Below are 20,603 nucleotides of genomic sequence, written 5' to 3'. Positions count from 1 at the left end.
TCTTTTTCTCCTGTAAATGCAGTAGTATTTTGTGTTTTCTTTACTTTTTATCATTGTCTTTTCTTAGATATATCTGTTGTAAGTAATTCTTGAAGTTGAAGTTTACAATTAGAGTAGAAACTACTGTTTTAAGTTTGGAGGATTTTTTTTTTTTAATGGAAAAGTATGTTTGGTATTAAATCCAACCTCATATACTTACTGTAGATTTTGGTTAGAGAAATTAGCTTTTAAAAAAGACATTGAAATGATAAATTATATTAAGCTGTCACTTTCTTGGCACTCTAATCAAAATTTTAAAAATAACTTATGTAGTAAATCAGATTAATTTTTTCAGGGAATATTTGGGTAAACTAATTTTATTTTTATTTAATACATTTCAGAAGTCTATTTAAATATATTGTCAGGATTATTGATAATTGTTTTAATTATTAAATTAAATTATTATTCTTAAATTAATTATGAGATCCCTGTGATGTAAAAACAATATTAAGTACTCAGAATATAAGAAGGGGAATAATGAGCTTCTTAGTTTTAATCCTAAAGCTGGCAGTCACTCCATCTGTGGTCTTGGGACAATCATTTAAACTGCTTACCTTGGTTTTCTTGCCTACTGTTCATATGTGTGCTAAGTAAAATGAATGTTGTTTTTCTTTATGGTAGTACAAAGTGTAAAGAAAATGATTATTCATAAGTATTTTATAAAATGGACAACAGACCCTGAACATAGAATAGGAAAACATTTAGGAGTCACAGTAGACAAGGAAATAATAGAAAAATTATTTCTATTGTAAAATAGTGGAAAGTAAAGTTTAAAATAAACACCATATAACTGCCCTTTTAATTTCAACAGAATTGTTAGTTTTGCTAAATCCCTAATATAACATTACCAGAGGATTCTACATATTGTTGGGTACATGACTAAAATGAGAAGTGGAAAGCTTGGAGGTGATTTAGTAAAGAGTCACAAATATACTTAAATTATTTAACTTTTTCTCAAAAGTCTTATTCCTGGAAATGAGATTATTTAGAGTAGAGGGAAGAAGATGTGTATATATTATAGGCCTATAAGTATAGTTCACCTAAAAAGTAAGATGTTTAATTTTTAAACTCTAGAACTAGGCATCCTGGTTATATTTTAAAATACTATGAAATTATTAAACACTGAAGGCAGCTACTGAAGATGGTCATAGAACCTAACATTCAGAAATATTTTAAAAATATTCTGGGATAATGTAAATACTTTTGCTGAGACAGTTAAGGTAACTTCTTTTGCAAAATGATTATCAAAGATATTTTAGGTAACTTGGTAATTTATGTTATTGGTCATTCTAAGGAGATTCCAAAGATTGTATTTAATGAATATTCCAACTTGGTCAAGTTATTGAAGTAGGACTTATAGTAGTGCCTCTGTTTAATTTGTTATTTATTTATTTATTTGTTTTTGCTGCATTGGGCCTTTGTTGCTGTGCGTGGGCTTTCTCTGGTTACGGTGAGTGGGGGGGGTACTCTTTGTTGCGGTGCGGTGGCTTCTCTTGTTGCGGAGCACGGGCTCTAGGTGTGTGGGCTTCAGTGGTTGTGGCATGCGGACTCAGTAGTTGTGGCTTGTGAGCTCTAGAGCACACGGGCTTAGTTGCTCTGTGGCATGTGGGATCTTCCTGGTCCAGGGCTCGAACCCATCTCCCTTCACTGGCAGGCGGATTCTTAACCATTGTGCCGCCAGGGAAGTCCTGTTTAATTTGTAATAGCAAATAATAGATGTCACTTATTGAATACTTAATATGTGCAAACTACTGCGCTAATTTTATTGTAGGAGAGGCAAACTTTTAACTTTACCCTCTTAGAGTTCTATTTGGCAGGGCCTGAGAATTAAATTGACGTAAGATAGATCAACAGGAGAAAAGCATACAGCTTTATTTAACACATAGTTTTGTGTGAAACAGAGTCTGCAAAAGGAATGAAGACCAAAGAAATGGTGAAATCTACTTTTTTTATGTTAGGTTGACCAAAGAGAGGCAATTGTGGAAAAGTGACTAAGCTATTTGGAGAGACTAAAGGAAGATAAGAATTATTTTAACAAGGTCTGTTTGTTGAGAATTCTCTCAGTCTCAACTTTTCATCTTTGATGATAAGAATATTACTTTCCTTCTGGTATAGGGAGGACATCTTTCATATAGTAATTTCATTTCCTGCTTTTAAGAGAAAGGAGGAAAGTCAGTGTTTTTCTTGTATTTGCTGTTTTTCAAGTGCCTTTAACTCAAAACAGTCAATATGCCAGAGCAGCGTATTTTGAAGAAGGATGTTCTGAATTCCTTCATTATCATCTTATTTTACATTCATGATAATCACATGAGGTATAGGTAGTATCATTACCCCCATTTCTGCTGATCAGGAAATAGCTGTAGAGAATTTAAATGATTTCGTCAATGTCCTTTAGTCAGTAAGTGCCAGAGCCAGACCAAAATCTCTAACAAAATCTAGAAAGAACTCAGTCTTCAGTGTCATGCCTTTAAGCATTGTGTTTATATTTTGGAGATAATAAAGGCGTTAAAGCCTTTGATTTAGATGGGGTTTTTTTTCAGCAGTTTATCAAATATTAGAATCCTTACTAAGTGTCAGACACTATAAGTACATTCTGCGATAGTAATGGAAAGCAAAATTAAGTCCCTCGTTTCACGAAACTTACAGTTTAGTGGAAGAGGCAAAAATATAACAGCCTATTATAGTACCATGTGATAACTGATATAATAGGGGTAAGTGCAAGATACTAAAGGTGACACAAAGAAGTTCTAATGTCTTCTTTTATTTATATATTTAATTTATATTTGGGGTGCTGTTCTAGGGATATATAAGTAAATAAAATTTTCAAACGTCTCTGCTCTTGTGGAACGTATATTGGGGCGGAGTCAACAGTAAGCATAATAAATAAGTATATAGCATGTTAGAAGGTGACAAGTGTTATGGAGGAAAGAAAAAGTAGAGAAGGGTAAGAAGGCTGTGGTGGTGATGAGTTGGGTGATGTTTGAGCAACGATCAAGGAAGTTAACTATGCAGATATCTTTGGGAAGAGCCTTCCAGGTAGAGGACTCAAGGCAAAAGCATACCCGGTGTGTTCAGAGTAATGATTGGAGTAGAGTGAGGGAGAAGGGAGAGTAGGAGGTTTTGACAGAGGTAACTGGGGCTTTACAGAGCACTGTAGGGACTTTAAGGAGCCATTGCGGGCTTTCGGTAAATCTGGCTTATATTTGTAAAGGTTCACTCCACTTGCTATGTTGAGAATAGACAGTAGGGAGGCATTGACCACCAGTTAGAAGTCTCTTAGAGTAATCTGATTGAAAAGTAGTGGCTTAGGTAAGGCTGGTAGTGGTTAAATTCTGGATGTTTTTAAGGTACAACCAAAATGTTTTCTGATGGATTGGATGTGGAATATGAGAAAAAGAGAAGGCCAGATGACTCCAAGGTTTTCTGCTGAGCAACTAGAAGGATGGCGTTGCCATCAACTGTGAGATGGGGACGGTTTTCATAGGGAGCAGGTTTGGGATAGGGATGGACAATCAGGAGTTTGGTTTTGGATGTGGTAGATTTTTAAGTGTTTAATAGATATGCAAGTGGAGATTGTGGGAAGATTTTCCAGAGGAGATACCATCTAAATTGAGGCTGAAGAGTGAATTGGTGGTGATTTATGATGAACTTTGAGAACATTCTTTATACACTTAAATGAATTGGCTTTTTCTACTTTTACATATTTACAAACTAGAGTTACGTTACGTTAGAGTAACGTCTAAACATCTAAAAAGTAATAACATTTAAAAGTAAAAAAATTGTTTATCCCAACAAATTATTCTAAGTAGTTAAGTTTTCAGAGTATTTCAGTAGCTACTGTATTCATGGGTTGTGCTGGGTGCTTTTACATATATTGATTCTCACCATAATGCTGTAAGGTAAGTTTTATTTCCATTTTACATTTGGAGAAACTGAGTCTGAAGGAGATTACAGTTGCCTAAGGTCATTGATATATTAGGTGATGGGTCTGGATTCAAATCTAGGTATTTAGATTGTATTGTCCATGCTCCTTATTTTAAAAATGTATATTTTTAACCTTGCAAAGTTTTAAACATTTGTTTAAGGTCTCAAGGAGTTGTCTTTTTGAGCATTAGTTATTCTGTATTGTAGCATAATGATACCCTTGAGACATAAGGTTTGTAGACTCTTGGTCATGGAGTCAAGCCATTTGTTGGTCTTTTTTAAGTTCCTACACAGCTTTCAGTACAGTTTCCTATTACAGATACTCTCTCCATTCCTGGCCCTCGTTCCCATGTGTAGTGCTTAATATGTGCTTAGAAATTTACAGCTGCTATCATCATCATCTTTATCCCTCTTTCTAATATGCTGGGACCTTGGGAATCTCAACCCAAGCTTGTTGGATCATGTGTAAATTATAAAGCCTCAGAGATTAAGGGTATGAGGACTTCCCAATTAATGAAGAATGAGTTTTAACTCATTTATTTTGTCTGATGGAAACCATTTTTTGTTTCCTTCTCTTTATTGACTGTTTTCTGGGGAACTGAATTTGATAAATAGCTGTATTTCTGGCTGGAAAAGCAATATTCTCTGAGACGCCAGTGGGTATTTTCACTGTAAAAGTGAACATAAGTCATTCTACTTTGGTAGGGAATAGAAATATAGCTGTTCATTGAAATAGATTTACTTTTGAGGTAATGATGCCATATTTTAAAAACTTAAACCTTTTGCCTTTAGATCAAAATACGTTATTTCTTAAATTTCATGTGAGCCAATACCCTTTTGCGGTACGCGGGCCTTTCACTATTGTGGCCTCTCCCGTTGCGGAGCACAGGCTCTGGACCTGCAGGCTCAGCGGCCATGGCTCACGGGCCCAGCCGCTCCGCGGCATGTGGGATCCTCGTGGACTGGGGCACGAACCCGTGTCCCTTACATCGGCAGGCGGACTCTCAACCACTGCGCCACCAGGGAAGCCCTGAGCTAATACTCTTTACATTTATGATATGTTTTCAAAGACATACTTAAAGAGCAAATCATTCAGACATTCTGCAGGAAGGAAATATTTTAACAAACACATATTATGCATTTCTCTAAGTACCAATTAAAAAAAGAAAACCCTGCTGTGGATTAAAATAGCCTATAAGCCTCAAAGGTCATTTTAAGCATATATTAATTTTCTATATAGGTAGAAAATTTACCTAGCCTTTGTATCTCTGTTCTATAAGTATATAACTTTATCGTAAGTGTGCTATATCTATTTCTCAAGTTTTTATGCTATTTTCCAAAGGAATATCTCATATATATATATATTCATTCTTCTTATTCTTTTCTTTAAAGTCTTCCTTCTCTCTCATCATTATACCCCAAATTCTTATGTATAATTTATTTTAAGATCACTATAATCACTAAATAAGATTTTTAAGTAAACAAAACTTTTGGTTGGCCCCCAGACACCTTTTTTATTATAATTAATTGTCTGTGTAATTTCATATTTTATTTAATCCTGTTCAGGATTAAATGTATATATTCTGTACATTTCTACTTAGACAAAAAATATTTGTATATATGTTAAATGTGTATTCCTCACCTTTTTTTTTTTTTTTTTTTTTTTTTTTGCGGTACGCGGAACTCTCACCGTTGTGGCCTCTCCCGTTGCGGAGCACAGGCTCCGGACGCGCAGGCTCAGCAGCCATGGCTCACGGGCCCAGCCGCTCCGCGGCATGTGGGATCTTCCCGGACCGGGGCACAAATCCGTGTCCCCTGCATCGGCAGGCGGACTCTCAACCACGGTGCCACCAGGGAAGCCCTCACCTTTTTAATTTTTTGTTTGGATCGTATCTTATCTTTAATTCATTTGGGGAAAAAGAAAAGTGATTGGTCAAACAGCATTTTCTGTTAAAAGTATCCTACTACCTATTTTTAATAGTTATAAAACTAAGTCTATTACATCCTTGATTCATTGGAGTGCCCAGGGAATGAGTATTCTGATGATTTTTTCCCAGAAATAACAGTTGTTATTGAAATTCTTACTTAATGGATAAGTGCAAGTGTAAAATTGAAATATTTTTTGATAATTTGAAGATGATAGAGGGCTGTTGGATTCTGATTTGACAATTTCAGCTACTACTAATCTCGTTTGGTAAAAAAAAAGTACAAACAAATATTAAATATGAGTCTTGATTTGATAATTTGAGCAACTAATCTTGTTTTGTAAACAAAGCATAATCAAATATTAAATGTGTAATAGTAATTTAAAAACACCAGAGATTTCAAAAGGAGGATGAAATTTAGTGCTAAATGAGTGATATAAACAAGTAAAATACTATGAGTTGATAATAAGAGAAGGTCATAGAATGATCAAGGAAGGCTTCTTTAAGGAAAAGGGACCTGAGCTTCAAACATTGAAGAGGGACTTCAAACATTACTTGTTATAACATTTTTATTGAGATATAATTTATACACCATACAGTTCACCCATGTAAAGTGTACAATCCAATGGCTTTTGGTAAATTACATTATTACATTTTTGAAGTGGTGGTAAAAGTATATAACATAAAATTTGCCTTTTTAATACTTTTTATGTTTACAATTCATTGTCATTAATTACATTCAAAATGTTGTGCAAACATCACCACTGTCTATTTCCAAAAATTTTCATCATTCTAAATAGAAACTCTATAACTGTTAAGCACTAACTCCATTTCTCCCTACCCCTGCCCCTGGTAAACTTGAATCTACTTTCTGTCCTGTTGATTTGCTTATTCTAGATATTTCCTATAAGTGAAATCATATAATATTTGTCCTTTTGTGTCAGGTTTATTTCACTCACTGTAATGTTTTCAAGGTTCATCCACGTTATAGCATATATCCCAACTCCATTGCTCTTTAGGACTCAGTGATATCCCATTATACATATAAATAAATATTATATATATAATACAAACATATAAATGTATATATATATATCATTTTATTTGTCCATTCATCTGTTGATGGACATTTGGATGTACAAATATTTGTTCAAGTCTCTTTGAATTTTTTTTGGTATGTATGTACCTTGGAGAAGAATTGCTAGGTCATGTGGTAATTTTATGTTTAGCTTTTTGAGGAACTGTCAAACTGTTTTCCATAGCAAGCGTCTTATCAAGCATTAATTTTTATTTTATTATACTATAGATATACAGTATGTAAAAAATTAAGCTGAATGAATACTGGCTTCGGTAAATACCATATATATTTTTTTAAAAGGATCAAGGAAAGAAAAGAAACAGAAAGCCATGTGTTACACATGAGAAAATGTGTATGTATAAAGAGCTACCTCTTAAAGTGAATTTTAATAAAATAATTAAACCTTCGGGTTGTATGTTTTCTCAATATTGCTCTAGTAGTTTATAAAACATGGTCACCAAATTTCTATTTCTCAGTCCCTAGGCATCTATTATAAATAGATAGGTACAGATATTTCTGTAAGTAGTTAGTGCAATTTAGTTTATTTCTGCCCAATTTTAAGGTACTTCTATTTTAGTTTTTTAGTTGCCTTTTTTGCACTGTAAAGTAAAATCTCCCTTAATTATCTCTAACTGGAAAATATTCCAATATATTCTATTTAGTTATTTTATGTTTATTTACTTCATATAGGCTAACATTTTATATAAGTCTGAGACAAAAGACTAGAGGTATTTCAGTTGACATTTAAAAAATGACTCTCTTAAAGTATAAATTCTGGAATTCAATGTGAGTTAGGAAAACAGTGTTTACCTATCTTTTCATATATCAGTGAGGGACCACTAAGCCAAAAGAAGCTTATTTCATGGGCTTGATAAGATCATGTGACTCAGGAAATGGGAAGCAATATTGGGATAGGGAAACTTTTTGACCTAATTACAGATTTCCCTAGGAGAGATATGTAATATCACAAGCACACATACAGTAATGAATCACGCTTGTGAACTCAGTATGGAAATAGTAACAGCAGATGTAATGAGTCTTCCTGGTAAGAATATTGGTTAGGATATCAGAGAGGTATTTCTCATCAAAGATGTACATGTGAATATTTGATGCATAGGGAGTTTGAAATAGCCAGCAATTTTGAGAAAATTGACACAAGATAGCTCATAGAATAATTTTTGTTTTCTTTGTTCAAACCTCTGAGACAAATTCCTTAATATTGATTTGAGCTTAGTGAGTCTTTCCACACCTAAGTAGGAAGAGAGATCGAGGTTATGGGGTGTCTAAATCATCAACAAAGTTTAGACTTAGGGAAAAACTTTGGGGAAATAATTTTCCACTTGGTTAAAACCAAAAAGACAATAGTCTATTAAGTACAGGATTGTGGTAGACTTTTAAATACTTTGAATAACCTACTGAAAATTAAATAATTAGATAAAATATTTTAAAAAATTTTTATTGTGGCATTGTTGAGCTAAGGAAGTAAAGAATTTAAAGGGATAAAAGACTAAGTGAAATAGAAAATTTGAGGAGGGGGATTAGAAGACAATATTCTTAAAATGTCCATAGTACATAAAGAGACCTACAGACTGAAAGCAATTCCTATTAAAATCCCAATGACATTTTTCACAGAAATAGAAAAAAAAAATTCTAAAATTCACATGGAACCATGAAAGATCACAAATAGCCAAATCAATCTTTAGAAAGAAGAACAAAGTTGGAGGCATCAATTTCCTCATATAAAAATATATTACAAAGCTACAGTGGTCAAAACAGTATATTACTGACATAAAGACAAACATATAGACTAAAGGAACAGAATAGAGGGTCCAGAAATAAATCCATGCAGATACAGTCAATTAATCTTCAAAAAGGGTGCCAAGAATATGTGATAAGGAAAGCCTAGTTTTTCCAACAAAAGGTGTTGGGAAAACTGCATATTCACATACAAAAGAATTAAATTGGACCCTTATCTTACACCATACACAAAAATCAACTCAAAATGGATTAAAGACTTCAATGTAAGATCTGAAGCTGTAAAATTCCTAGAAGAAAACTCAGGGGAAAAGCTTCATGACATTGATCGTGGCAAAGGTATCACGGATATGACACCCAAAGCATTGGCAACAAAAACAAAAATTAATGAGGGAGACTGCATCAAACTAAAAAATCTTCTGCATAGCAAAGGAAACAATTGTCAGAGAGAAAAGGCAACCTATGGAATGGGAAAAAATATTTGCAAACTACATATCTGATAAAGTGTTAATCTCCAAAACATATGAGAACTCTTACAGTTCAATAGTAAAAAAACTAATAGTCTGATTTTAAAAATGGGCTAACAACTTGAGCAGACATTACTCCAAAAAAGACATACAAATGGCCAACAGGTATGAAAAAATGCTGAATGTCACTGATTATCAGAGAAATGCAGATCAAATCCACAATGAGATATTACCTCATACCTTTCAGGGTGGCTATTATCAAAAAAACAAAAAAACAGTGAGTATTGGCTAGGATGTGGAGAAATTGGAACCCCGCACACTGTGGGAATGTAGAATGGTGCAGTCACTTTGGAAAATAGTATAGAGGTTCCTCAAGAAATTAAAAATAGAATTGGGCTTCCCTGGTGGCGCAGTGGTTGAGGGTCCGCCTGCCGATGCAGGGGACATGAGTTCGTGCCCTGGTCCGGGAAGATCCCACATGCCGCAGAGCGGCTGGGCCCGTGAGCCATGGCCGCTGAGCCTGTGCTTCCCGAGCCTGTGCTCCGCAACGGGAGAGGCCACAGCAGTGAGAGGCCCGCGTACCGCAAAAAAAAAAAGAAAAAAAAAGAAAAATAGAATTAGCATATAATCCAGCAAACTCACTTCTGGGTATTTATCCAAAAGAATTCAACTCACAATCTTAAAGACATATTACTGCACCTATATTCATTACAGCACTGTTCACAGTGGCCAAGTTGTAGAAACCACCTAACTGTCCATCAGCAGATGAATAGATAAAGAAAATGTAGTTATAAGAATACAGTGAAATAACTATTTCGCCTTAAAAAAAGAAGGAAAATCTGCAATATGCAACAACATGGATGAACCTTGAGGACGTTATGCTTAGTAGAATGAGCCAGTCACAGGAAGACAAATACTGCATGATTCCACTTACATAAAATATCTAAAATAGTCAAATTTATTAGAATCAAAGCGTGGGATGGTGGTTGCCAGGGACTGGGGGGAAGGAGAAATGGAGGGTTACTAGACAGTGGGCACAAAGTTTCAGTTAAGAAGGTAAATAAGCTCTAGAGATCTGTTGTGCAGCATTGTACGTACAGTCAACAGTAGTGTATTGTACACTTACAAATTTGTTAAGAGGGTAGATTTCATATTGAGTGTTCTTGCGACAGTAAGAAAAATTTTTAAAAAAAGAAATTAAAAGAGGGTAAAAAAAGACCACTGAAGTCAGCTTTCCTTTCAAGATACTTGCTGCACCCTGGTGATAGGAGTATTTATTAGGTTGTGTAATATTCCATAGTAGAAATCAAATTATCTTGCTATTAATTCTTTTTTTAAAAAATATTTATTTATTTACTTGGGTGCATCGGGTCTTAGTTGCGGCATGCGGGATCTTTTAGTTGCGGCATTCAGGATCTAGTTCCTTGACCAGAGATCGAACCGAGGCCCCCTGCATTGGGAGCGTGGAGTCTTAGCCACTGGACCACCAGGGAAATCCCATCTTGCTATTACTTCTATTTCAAAATATCTCTACTTCCAGTTAGAAGCAATATGGTCCCTTTTGAACCTCACTTTTTCAAACTTTTAAGTTCCTTCTTTTTAAAAGTATCTGTACCTTTAGTATAACTAACTGTTACCTACTTTGCCCCTTCTCATTTTTGTTATTTTAATTATTCTTTTATCATTCAATTTTAAAAGATTACTGGTCATGTGGTCAGAAGCATCAAATGAATCCTAGATCTAATTTTATTGCCAGTATCTTAGTGCACTGATTGAAAAACACATCTAATTTTCCAAAATCAAATTAATCCCTGATGAACATCTAGACACATACTCAAATAGACTTAATGCCTTAGAACTTTCTGGAACTAGTTTATGTGAAATTCAAATGAAATTTTTTTAGAGATACCACTGCTTTTTTTCTAGGAAGAATACCTTTCCAAGTCTTAGTTTTCACCTAATAGTTGGAATTAATTTTCTTTCTAGATATAATTTCTTTATTGCCATTTCTTGAGAGGTTGTATTCTAGAGTCTAGTGCTTCTACACTTTTTACATACAAAAAACAAAAGGAAAAACTGTCCAAATAGACTCGGAGGTTGATATTCCAATTTGAAGAATCCTCCCCTTTACTGGTCCAGGTAATGTTTCCTTTCACTTTGAAAGCTTTTCAAGGTCCTCTAAGGAAATATGGTTAGAATTAGTGTCTCTGTTTGTCTCTGACATATTCTCTGAGTCTTCCACACCTATCAGTTTTTCCAGGATGCTACCCCAGACCTTGTCACCGGTAACCCTATCAGACTGGATGGAGTGGTGTTCAAGGTATGTTTGTGGCCCTTGCCTACTATGCAAACACTGGCCTTTTCCCGTGTAACACCAAATGTGGATGAGTCAACAGCTGGGGAGTTTCTTTGCTTGCTGTTCCTCTTCCCAGATCCCCCTTTTTATCTTCCTTCTTCCAAGATTGGCCAGAATTCCTATTATCTCGTTACTCTATTGTAGTATTTGAATTCTGAATTTTATTACTGAGTCAGCCTAATAAACTTTTTCTAGAGTTCTTAGCAGATTTCTCAAGGTTTTGGGCTTCTCTTCAGTATATCAGGCTACATTTTAGAAGAAAACCTCAATTTTTTGTCCTCAGGAACATTGAGGTCTCCTTGCTGCCATCCAGCTTTTCTTTGATGGCCATCTAGCATCTGTCAGAAGGCTCTCTTTTCTTATAATTCCAAACTTAATTGGGGACCCCAGGAATCTATAATTTTTCATTACCATAGTTTAGATACTTTTTTAGGAATACCACGACTTCTCTGTTGGCTTATCCTGTAAAGTATCATACTTGATATTGAACAAAGGGTTTGTTTGTGAGTGATGGATTACTTATCAGTCCTACTAATAGTGCCAATTTTTGGACTCTTTAACCTCTTTGGATATTTTATATTGTTAAAATTCTTTTACTTACCTCATTCTTTCCCTTTGCTTTTTCTTACCCTCCTCACATCCTGGGACACAATTTACGGAGGGTGGAAACGGACTTAGTACTCTCAGTTATTCATCTCTAACTCCAAAAGGAAAGTTTTTAGGATCTCAAAAATTGGGAAGTGGAGAACAGGACATTGGTGGTAATGATGTTTCCCTTGCTGGCCCTGTATTGTAATAAATATATAGTTTGTAAAAGGCAGGTCCTTTTCTCTAAACTGTAGCCTAAGTTATTAATAGTATCCTTTCTGAAGGTTGGGGTGTTTCCTGAAACAGGCCTATCTGGTTCTTTGTGGAATTACTGCCTAAGTACTGGGAGATATTCCTCCACCTAATAAACAGCTTATAGAAGTCTATATCTGTCTTCCCTCTCTGGAAGCTTTTCTAAAATCTTTATTGCCTAAGAAGATTGGTTTATTCTAATCTGTTTATTTCATTAATCATTCTATAGACATGATATTGAAACTGAACTTTATGGATATTCAATTATCTTAGTATAATATGGCAAATTATAATTCAAATCTCTTAAATATTTGGGACAATAGGTTCCATTGCTAGGTCCAGTTACCCTCCCATCTTCCTGGCTCCCTCTGTGTGGGTGAGGTGGAGACCGAAGAAGTGATAGACCATGGTAAGGGCTACCTGGTAAGGGATATGTGGGTAACTGTAGAGCCTTACCCAGATAGTCACTTGTCCTTGTAGAAACTTTTTTGGAGGAGTGGTGGTCCCGTTTCCCTACTTCCTTTCAGTATGCCTAGTGTATATGTAAAACTCAGTTTAAATAATCTACTTATAGGACATAGCAGCCAGCGCCTATGAGAGTTCTTTGAGAAGAAGTGGAAGGAGAGATCCTTGGTTTGGATTTCTCTGTCCTTACTATGACAGGAAGATGGCTGGAAGTTCTCATACCTGCCCTTGTTACCAATCACCCTGAATGCTCACCTGGATACAGGGTAGACAGTCTGTAATATTCATTTAGCTTATGCATATATACCTATTTAGAACCTTTGTGTAACAGTAAAGCCAGTTATAGAAGCTCCCTTTACATGTATTTGCTGTTATGAATTATTTGCTGTATACAATTACTTACTGTATGAATTATTCTGTTTTTATTTTCCCACTTGGCTTTTGGACTTTAAAATGGTGATTATTTCTGTTTTTTTCCCATTTTCTCATTGTGCTCTTCTTTTCCAGGCTGTCTGTATATTTTTCCTACTCTTCTTGTACTCATCTTAATCCCTCTCACCACCTCATTTTAGCAGATCTTTTTCTTTTTTTCTTTCCATTTTAGTCAGACTTATAGCATCCTTAATATTAGTAATATTATATACCAGGCCAACAGTGCAGTCAACACTAGTTGATTGTTATTTTCATTTGAACCCCCAGATTGATATTATCTAGTAATGTTGAATTGAAGCTTTGTAAAGCACTGTGGCAATGATTCTCAACCCTCCTTGCCCATTAAAATCTCCTAGAGGGCTTTCTAAAATTATTAATGCATAGCATAGCCCCCATCCCCAGAGATTCTGATATAATTGGTCTGGAATTGGGCTCTGCATGTATATAAATATTTTTAAGATCCCCCAGGTGATTCTAATGTATAGCCAGGATTGAGAATTATTGCATTAAAGAAAGTCTAGGGTAAAACTTTTTGTAGTAAAAAATTCATTTAATAGTAAATATTTGAAAACCTAGTAGTTGAAGGCACTATGCCCAATTCTCTTCTACTGTGAAATAAATCATACACTCCTTTGTTTCACTAGATTCTAAATTAAGATTTTTTTAATTGGTCAAATTTTCTCTGAGTAGATGAGTCCCTTCATTTGTAGTAGCTTATTTTATCTGTGGATATTTTGTAAATCATTTTCATAATGTTACTCTTCCTGTTCATCAAGATTTAAAATAACTTGATAGTGTTTATATAATAAACATGTAGCTTTGTAAATCAAGTTCTGTTTACTAAGGCAGATTTTGAAACATTTTTGCTGTCTGTGTCTTTGTTTAAAATATAACCTTTATAAAAAAAAATATATATATATATAACCTTTATATAAGATTGAAGAGTAGACCCAAACAAATTTATGTGAAACTTTGTTAGAGAAATATTCTAGACCTGTACTTTTATGTATTTGTATATAGTATTTTATATTTATATGAAAAAGTATCTTATTGTGTACGCTGGGTGGAATCTCATTTATCTATCCTCTATGGGACTCCGATATACGTCTTAAGAGAGAGATGTTCAGTGAGATTCATAAAACAAATGTGACTCAACTGACCCCAGGGTGTTGCTATGTTTTAAGTAAAGTAAAATTAGCTAACAAAAATGAACTAGTAGACCTTAACTCCTTACTTTAGTGAATTTGAGAAGTTTGGTATAACTATGGAAAAGAGTTTATTAGCACAAATAGGTCACATGAATGGCAAGTTACATTTTTTTTTTTTTTTTTTTTTGGTTTCAACAGTTTATTAAAATTCGGAAATGAGGACTAGGTGCCAACAGAAGACACTCTGTACTGTGTGCTTTACAAGTCAGGTTTCTTGAATGATAGATAGGGTAAATTACTAATCAAGAGTGATGCTTTTCCTTTAATTATCACATTTATAGTATATTTATAATATACTTAGACAAAGTTAAAACAAAGTGTAGACATTTATTGTATTCAATTTACTTGACCAGTTTGTGGAAGCTTTTTGAAGAGATTTTCTGATTTACTTTTTTAGGTGAATGAATTTTTAGAATTAAAGAGGTCTTCAGCTATTTATTCAACAAATATTCTTTGAACACATTCTATGTGCCAGGACTCTTCTAGGCTTGTGAAGATACGGTAGTGAACAAAATGGATATATTAGTCAATAGTCTTGTGGGGGAGTCAGACAAATTAGAAAAATAAATGAAATATTTTAGATGGTAATAAGTGCTAAGGAGAAATGGTGCTGGTGATGTAGTGCTGATTTTTAAATAATATGGCCAGGAAAGGCCTCATGGAGAAGGCAATGTGACAGGACATTTGAACATCCTGAACTAAACTTTCAGGAGAAGGTTAAAAAAAAAAAAAAAAGGAGCATTACTGGTGTATTTTAAAAAGTAAAGTCCCAAGCCTATGGGAAAACTATAGTCTAGAGATGTTAAATTGCCCAGTGTCACATGCTATTGGTTAGTGTCATAGCTGCAAATGGAATTCAGGCATCCCTATTCCCTATGCTCTTTTCTTCCTTGTCATTTTACTCTTATTTGGGGATATGAGGATGAGGTGAGGTTAGTTATTAAATATGTTATTGTTAAACCTTTCTGCTATTTATTTAGAAGATCTATAATCACCTAAAAATTGATATTTTAGGTAAGAAAACATAAACAATGATAAAATGTGTTGCTCCTAAGTACAAAATTACAGAAGACCAAAAAGGATAAGTTAATATTCATACTTAAAACAGAGTGGGTACTGCTTGAAAATAAGAATGAGTAAATTTTTCTACTATTATGGTAGTGGGATTAGGTTAAGTGATAAAAGACTTGGAATGCAAGATAAAGACTACTTTGTATTAACTTTAACAAGGTTATGGGAGTTGTCCAACAAAGCAGCTGGGAAACACTGGAGTTAGTATAGGGTATCAAAATGGTTTTCAAGGGAAGCCAAGGTCTTACACAATAAATGAAACCATCAAATCAGAAAAATGAGGAAGAATGAAAAGTTGATAGTAGTGACAGCACTAGAGTAGAATCAAGTAGAAACAGGAGAGCGGGTTCAAAATTAGGCTCATGATTGACAAGTATATGTCTGTCCCTCTTACAGGTCCTTAATATTTGTTGTTGACTTTGGAGTGATAGATTAAAGGAAATGTGTAGGCCTCGTTGGTCAACATTTTTCTACTTCAGAAACTGAAAATGTATAAGCAGTTTGTGTAGTTATTGACAAGTATATTTAAGAAAACTTACTTTAAAGTTATTCCGACATAATTTATAAGAAGTAAGGAGAGACTTTTCTCAATCTTAAGTTTCTCATTTTTTTTAACTGACTGATAGATATTAAGTCAGAATTCCTCATCTGTAAAATTGAAGTAATAATGCCTGATCTACCTACTTCAGGGTTTGTCCTTAGGGTAAAGTGAGAATATATGCACATACTTTTTTTGGTAAATTATCAAGTTCCATATAAATTTTAAAGATTATTATACATTTTCATTCAAAGCCTTTTATTGAGGTCTTACATTCTAGGTTTAAGGCTGTAAAGGTGATCAGCAGTAGTCCCTGCTTCTCAAGGATCTCACATCGTGGTAGGAAGTCAGATATCAAAACAGAAAATTGCTGTACAGTGTTGTAAGTGCTTTAATTAGGGAATATACCAGAGCAACAAGAAAGGAGTACCTAAGACTACCTCAGTGAATTAGAACTGTTCCCCAGATTAGGTAATAACATGAGATGAAACCTAGAATGTGTATAGGAGTTTAACAGGGAATAAGGGAAGGACATTTGAGGGAAGTGAACACCATGTACCAAATACATGGCATGGATACATGGGAGACCATATTATATTTGGGGAAATGGTGAGAAGTTTAGTTACTTAGTGTATGAGAAGAGAGTGACACCAAAGATGAAGTCACAGGCCTCATTAAGAAGAGCTTTTTATGCCAAACAGAGGACCTGGGATTTTATCGTGTATTTGATGGAGAGATAATGAAAGATTTTTTTAAGTGGTAGAATGGCAGGATCAGATTTTTATATTAAAAAGATTACCATTAAAATAAATAGGATTGCTGTGTCTGCGTGGAGGAGTGGAGAAGAGAAGCAGAGGAACCTCTTAGAAGGCTCTTGCAGTATTTCCAGTAAGAACTGATTTAGGATTATGCTAAGATGATGGTGGGAATAGAGAGAAGATATTTAGGAATCAGAGTCAGCAGAAGAGAGTGAATAATTTGTGGTTTAGAATCTCAGGCTTATTTATCTCTGTTAAATCCCTCTATTATAAAAATCTAGCTGGTCATGTGACTATTGGAATGAAGTTGTGGAACAAGTCTGGTAAGTACTTAGGAGCTTATATGTTGGATAAACCTGTTAGTTCCCAAACTGAATTAATGTAACTTTAGCAAGTTAAGAAATTATTTCTGTATCTATCTCTGTCTCTGTCTCTACCTCTGTCTCTGTCTCTATGTCTATAGAGAGGGAGAGAGAGGGAGAGAGGAGGGAGGGAGGGAGGGAGGTAGAAGGGAGAGAGGGAGAGTGATGTAAAATTAACTAAATGGATGAGTGCCTGAGTTTGATAAGTGAAACATGAAAGGTCATACTACATTCTACATTTAGTCTTGAGGGACATTCTACATTTAGTCTTGAATATGGAGGCTAGAGTTGAGAATACTGATTTTTAAATTTCAATAGAGAATACATTAAGTCAAATAGCATTTTATCAACATGAGATCCAAAGGTTCTTGTTTTTAACAGCTTTATGGACATACAATTCACATACCACACAATCCACCCATTTAAAGTATGTAATTCAGCTTTTAGTGTATTCACAGAGTTGTGCAGCCATAACCATAGTCAACTAAAACATTTTCATCATTCCCAAAAAGAAACCCAATTACCATTAGTAGTCATCTCCCATTTTTCCTCAACTGTCCCATGGCCCAAGGCAACTACTAATCTACTTTGTGTCTTTATAGATTTGCCCTTTCAGGGCATTTCATATACATGGAATTATGCAGTATGTGGTCCTTTATGATTGGCTTATTTCACTTAGTATAACATTTTCAAGGTTCCTCCATGTTGAAGCATGTATCAATACTTCATTCTTTTTATTACTGAATAATATTTCATTGTATAGATATAGCACATTTTATTTATCTGTTTATCAGTTTATAGTCATTTGGATTATTTCCACATTTGTGTACAAGTTTTTGTGTGGACATATGTTTTAATTTCTCTTGGGCATATAATTAGGAAAAGGATTGCTGGGTCATCTGGTAACTCTATGTTTAGCCTTTTTTTTTTTTTTCTTCAATTTTTTTTTCAATTTTTTTTTTTTTTTTTTTTTTGCGGTACGCAGGCCTCTCACTGTTTTGGCCTCTCCCGTTGCAGAGCACAGGCTCCAGACGCGCAGGCTCAGCGGCCACGGCTCACGGGCCTAGCCACTCTGCGGCATGTGGGATCTTCCCGGATCGGGGCATAAACCTGTGTCCCCTGCATTGGCAGGCAGACTCTCAACTACTGCGCCACCAGGGAAGCCCATATGTTTAGCCTTTCGAGGAACCCAAATATTCTTAACTTTTGAACATTTGAAGTGGAATATTCAGATGAGCATTTAAAGTACAGACAGTTTTGTAGTTTCAATAGAAATATATGGTTCTATCATACTACATTTATCTTAGTAATCAGTAAGCTATTTATAAAGGATACTTAAATTTTTTTTATCACTTTAATGCTTGTTTTTAGAATGATCTTATTATTGAGTTGGTACTTTGTAGAAATACTAAAAAAATGGCTTATAGTTGTATTTATTATATCACTATATTTAACAGTTATATGATGTTTTCATGTATTTAGTGCAGGTCATGTTAAGACACATTTGAGATGTATACTTAGAGCCTTGTATTATGAAAGTAGGCAGTTAAATTCTCTCTGAGCAATGTTTTGAAGGGTCTTGAATCTTCCAAATGAAAAGTTAGGAGTATTATTATATTAATATTTTGGCCTGTCAGTGCAATAAGGAATGGACCATCTATATGCAGTTCAGAAAATAATAAAAAATTAAGAGGAAAATGGAAGAGGCATATTTGAAAGGATGTTAGTGCATAATTTGACTAAGTTTTATAGCTAAGAGATGGTATAGGGAATTATTGTAACTATTTGTGAATTTTTAGAAATTATTGAAGTCATAAAGGAGAAATCTTGGTCTTTAAATTACTAAAAAAAGTTATACTCTGAACAAAATTAATCTTTTGAATAATGAAAGTTATAAAATTATGCATTATCTTCTCAGGAAAAAGCAGTTTTACTATTTTGCTTATCTAAAAACTAAACTGAAAGTGTTGCTGGTATCTAAAAACAAAATTTTAAATTTTAGTATTATCTAAAGCTAAAGTAATGATAACACTCTTTTGAGAGGCAGATTGACAGGGGATACTCTAATATACTTCTTGACCATCTATTCAGATTTACCTGTGAAAGAAATCTGCTTGGAAATGAAAATGCTCTTGACATTTTTAACTTATTTTTGCTCACACTGAATTTATGAAAGAAATAGTATTGACTTTTAATGAGCTATTTTCTCACTCTTGTATATTTAGTTTGAAGAAAATAAAGATACTTGCTTCTGAATTTTGGCCAAACACTCAAGAACAAAATACCTAGCAGGAAGTGTGCTAAGCATTCTCTTCACAATTGCTCTTTGAAGGAGGTGTAATTAATCCATTTTACTGATTCAGAAACTAAGACTCAGCAGACATACTGGCTATGTGTTGAATAATACAGTGAATTCATAAAACAAATACAGTCCATGTAATTAGTAGCTTCCTGGGTAGAAGCTAAAATGCTCTATAGTTCAAAGATGGGAAGTTGTGGCCTAAGATTAGTCAGATACAGCTTTATGGATAAAGTGATTCTTGGGCCTATATTTGAAGGAATATAGTATTTAGATTGTTGAAAGGGAAAACAGAATAGGTAAATAGCATGAGTAAAGATGACAAAAGAAGACTAAACATGACATTTGTTGTTAGGAAGTTTTCTACCAGTCTCAGTTGCAAATAACAGTAACCCACTAAAACTCAATTAAAAGGATAGGTACTTGGAAGGCTACAGAGAAGTCTCAGGGAATATAGAAAAATCAAAAAGGCAGTCTAAGGAAAAGTACCTGAGATTGGCCATACTCTTATCTCCTCTCTCTCAGGACCACTGACCTCTCTGTACATGTATTCTTTCAACATTTTTCCCAACCCACTTTTCTTTAGCTTGTATATCTTTAGGCCCATAGCCTTTATAATCTCCTACTCAACAACAACTTCCCCTCCTATTAGTTAAGACATGTGTCAGGGAGAATCTGATTAGATCATAGCATCTTTCAGAGGCAGCTAACACATGTCATAGATTTACGGTCAGCCATTATCTCCTTGGGTAATGTCTGGTTCACACAGCTTTGACCACAGGAGTGGGGTCATATGACCCATTGTTGAGGGTCAAGAATTACCGCAGTAGCAAAAAGTCCTGTCTGGTACCTTAGATGGTCTGTATAGAGGAAGCATGAGTGAAGCACAGGGAAATCTCAGTGGGGCATGGACCTCCTACATCCTGGATGTGGGTGAAGGGTAGGATTTTGCCTTCAGGGAAACTGTCATCATGTAAAAATTACTTCAAGGCAGAGATCTTTTTTTCTTCCTGGTTGTTTACTCTATTAGTGATGTTGTATCTCCCCAAACTCTTAAGCTTTTGCACTCCCACCCTGCCTGCCCAC

The 20,603-nt window shown here is 34.6% G+C and overlaps 1 protein-coding gene across 19 annotated transcripts in view; it reads left to right on the top strand.

Annotated features, from left to right (window-relative positions):
* The window catches only part of BAZ2B (bromodomain adjacent to zinc finger domain 2B), a 384,859-nt gene that overhangs the window by 210,563 nt on the left and 153,693 nt on the right, over positions 1-20,603 (top strand). The window lies entirely within an intron of this gene.

Source organism: Stenella coeruleoalba, assembly GCF_951394435.1.
Source record: "Stenella coeruleoalba genome assembly, chromosome: 6".
Lineage (NCBI taxonomy): Eukaryota > Metazoa > Chordata > Mammalia > Artiodactyla > Delphinidae > Stenella > Stenella coeruleoalba.
This window is presented reverse-complemented; position numbering and strand designations above follow the sequence as displayed.